Genomic DNA, 4027 nt, shown 5'->3' on the forward strand with positions numbered 1-4027 from the left:
CTCATCGAGTTTGCATTTGCTTCATGACATACTGGAGGCCACATTCAAGTGGAGTTGCCAGATTTTAATTATTATTACTTCAGAATTTTTAGTTCAAATCCAATCCTGAAGTTTGCACATTTTTTTCTGTCTCCATGCTGGTTTGTGTTTGACTGTGCAGGCAGTGGCAATCTGCAGTTACACCAATCAGGCGCAACATTATGACTACTAACAGGTGAAGTTAATAACACTGATTGTCTCTTCATCATGGCACCTGTTAGGGATATATTAGGAAGCAAGTGAACAATTTGTCCTCAAAGAAGAAGCAGGAAGACTTGTCCAACTTGTGATGGAAAATTGCAGTGCTTCTGGGGTGTTCCTGGTCTTTAGTGATCAGTATCTATGAAAAGTGGTCCAAAGAAGCAACAGCAGTGAACTAGTGACAGGTAAGTGGACATGGAGCCCATACTGACCCCTGTCCACCGCCGAAAACACCTACAATGTGAGCATCAACTGGACCCAAAGCAATGGAATAAGGGGGTGTGGACTAACAAATCACATTATGAAATGCTTTGGTAGGGTTCATGTAGGAGTTGCATCACATGATCAACCAGTTATGGGTGCATTGCATACCTGGGCGATACACGGCACCAGGATGCACTATGGAAACTGTGGCAGTGTGATACTCTTCTAGAAAACCTTGCGTCATGCCATCTATGTGGACGTTACTTTGACATGTTCCACCTACCTCAGCATCATTGCAGACTTTGATTACAACCTTTCATGGAAACGATATTGCATTCTTCTTTCAGCAGGATAATGCACCCTGACACAAAGCAAAAATGGTTCAAGAATGGTTTGAAGACCACAACAATGACTTTGTGATCCAGATTTCCTATAGTTCAACCCAATGGCTGGACAAACAAGTCTAATCTATGGAGGCCCCAAATTGCAACTTACAGGGCTTAAAGGTGCAAGATACAAGATACCACGCACATCAACTCCAAGGGTCAAGTGGACACCATGCCTCAATAGGTCAGGGCTGTTTTGGAGCAAAAGATAAAACAACATCATTTTAGGATAGTGGTCAATAGATTATGTTTTTTGATTGTTTGGTTTTGTTTTGTTTTTTACATGCCAGGGATACTGGGGCATGCTTCAAAACCACAAATAAAAATAAACATAACAATAATAAATATGTAAAATTAACACATTTTTAATTTCAGAATTCAAATTTATTATTTTTAACAAATATCCTCCTTGTCATCTTGCACACATGTAATCTTATGCTAAGCCCTGATATTAACCCTTTACCCTCTTTCTTCTCCCCATGCCAGCAGGTCTATGTCTATATCTGTGAGCAGATACTGACAAATAACATCTGCGCTAATTCCACGTAAACCTAATAAAGTTATTTATAACCTTGGCGAGTATGCGGTGGAAGAGATTCTCAGGGGACTCACATTCAGCCCAGCCTCCGCTGAGCTCCGTTTCCTTACCTTCCTCTCTTGCTGCCACTTGGCTGAGCTCCACCTTGGGGCCCCAGTCCCGGCTCCTTTAGTGCAGTTAGACAGGTGCAGCTGAATGGAGACATTCAGAGTCCCTCCAAGCCGGCCACCGAACTCACCATCTCCATTTACACCCGCACTTTAAACACTCAGATTCATGTGGCACTTTTTAAAGTCTGGGTGCAGTTCTCAGCTAGATTAAAATTCACAAGATGTATTAGTATGGCTCCATGGTTTGTAAGGTGATGAAGATACAGTGTTAGAGACTTGAGAAGACTCTCCTCCAAGGGACAGCAGAGGTTACAGAGTTAATTTCTTTGCTAAACCTTAAAGGACCTTTATATTAAAGTTCCTTATTTTCAGTTACTAGACAGTTGTTTCAAGAATTCAAGTTGTGTGTACAATAAATCAATTTTATATATGTTCAATATTGATCCGTCATTCTAAACAGTGGATTTCCCACCGTCAGTTCCAGTTTAATGCTAATTCACAGAACAATAGTACAGATCCTGCCAGAAACCCTGTGGTCAAAGACATCCACCCTTAAACTAACATTTAGCAGGAGGTCCAATTATTATATTTTTCCTTGGTCAGTGAATCAACATTTAAGATTCAACCCAATTAGTTTGGGGCATAACCAAGCCTTATGTAAGTTGTTGAGCAGTGCAGGAAAAACAAATTGTCCTGCCAAAAACCCAAATCATGAATGACACGAATGATCTACATACGGTAGCAGCAATTAGAACAATGTTATTCTCTACTGTTAACAACTGCCAGTGATTACCGCCAGACAAAATGGAATCATCTCTACCCCTGCATGCATAAATAGCTTATAAAACAGGATAGGCAACGCTGGCTCCTCTCTTTTCTTTGAGGGTGTTTTGGCGCAAGTGGCACATGGTGACAAGCAGAGGCCACAGATCTTTCTCAAAGTCTACTTTTAGAAAGTGCAAGTCAAGGTTTTAGGTGTCAGTGTCTGTTCCCGAGTGAATGGCTTTTCCATCTTGCCAATTAGGTAAGCCAGCGGTTAAAGCTTCATGGTTTTGTAATCGATTGAGTGAGGGTCTTGTATTTTGAGCAGAGAAGAAAGTCCTTCTTTCATTTGTTAGAATACTAATCAGATGTTCCTTTATGCACAGGAAGTCTGCACAGACTTTATGCTTTTAAAAAACACTTTTGAAAAAGACAAAGAAGTGGCTTTGAAAGCGAAATCTTTTTTTAAGGCAGGTGCACAGAGAAAGAAAACCGTCATGTGTAATCACTTCTTGCCTGCCCCTCTTTGGAAATCTGTCACCATGCAATGCCTTTAAATGTCTTCAATTTAATTTAGGTTAATTGTTGAATGCACCCTGAACAGCCTTAGTGAAGGGACTTATTAATACCCTCAGAGACGGAACTGACTCCTGGGTGCCATCCACTTGAGCTCAACCACCTGTCCAGATGGCAGGCTAATGCCATCACCCAGCTTCCTTTTTATTAAGTAAACACTAAGCTAAGGAAGGAAAGATCTCATTTTCACACCAGACCAGTTTCAAGAGGTTTACAAATTGTCAGAACTAAGAAAAGCTGATAAACATAGCTATGACCTTTAGATGCAGATGGGGGTGAGACGGTTGCAGTTAAAGTAAAATGCAAACAAGGGATAAACAATCGTCATGGTGCAAAGTACATGACCTTTGGGCTTAGGGGGATTTTGAAATAGGTTACAAATATATCACTTTAGGAACACATACATTCTTACGACTTTATTTATCCATGGTCGCTGGAGGATAAAACACAATAACTTTTGGAAATCTCTGATTATTATAACTATTTTTTAATTAGTATTAGTAGTAGTAGCTTTGATGCATTGCTCTTTCTGTGACCGGTTTCCTCGTTCCTCAGCAACTTCCAGGAACCGACCTCACCAACCAGCTGAGGAATACACATTTTTCCTGCACTACTAGTGGTATATGATGTCCAGTATAGAAGACAAGTAAGTAAAACCTTTATGAATGTGTACAGGGTTTACCTCAAAGTACTGCTATGTTTTAGTGCTGTCTAATGGGAGAATTAAAACATTAGCGCTGTTACAGTAATAACAGTAAATATTGATACACTGTATCAAATATGCTCGGAATTTTAATATAGAAATTTAAAAATATAGAAAGTATTTTTCCCACCTGAGTGGGAAAAAAAATACTTGCTAAAAATTGGCCTACATTTGAATGTGCTTTTCAATTCGATTTACTGTGATCATGCAGTAAACGTTCTTTAGATAAGATGCTTTGTGCCACATTAAGCCTCTAGATTCATTAGTTTCATTAATAAGTAGTACTGGAACAGGTATACCGAATAAAGTGACCCGTGACCGTATGTAGCTGAGTTATTTATAAAGTAAATTACACACAACTTCAGAGAGCAACCAACAATAGTGCTCACACTACAAAAAGACTAAACACTGAAATAAAAGCTAAACTAAAATGAGCAAATCTACTCCAAAAACTCCTTAAAGCTAAATTATGCTGAGGAATAAATACACAAAGATTATTTTGCTTTGC

Source organism: Perissodus microlepis, chromosome 7 (genome assembly GCF_051167445.1).
Source record: "Perissodus microlepis isolate ML-2025 ecotype Zambia chromosome 7, ASM5116744v1, whole genome shotgun sequence".
NCBI lineage: Eukaryota > Metazoa > Chordata > Actinopteri > Cichliformes > Cichlidae > Perissodus > Perissodus microlepis.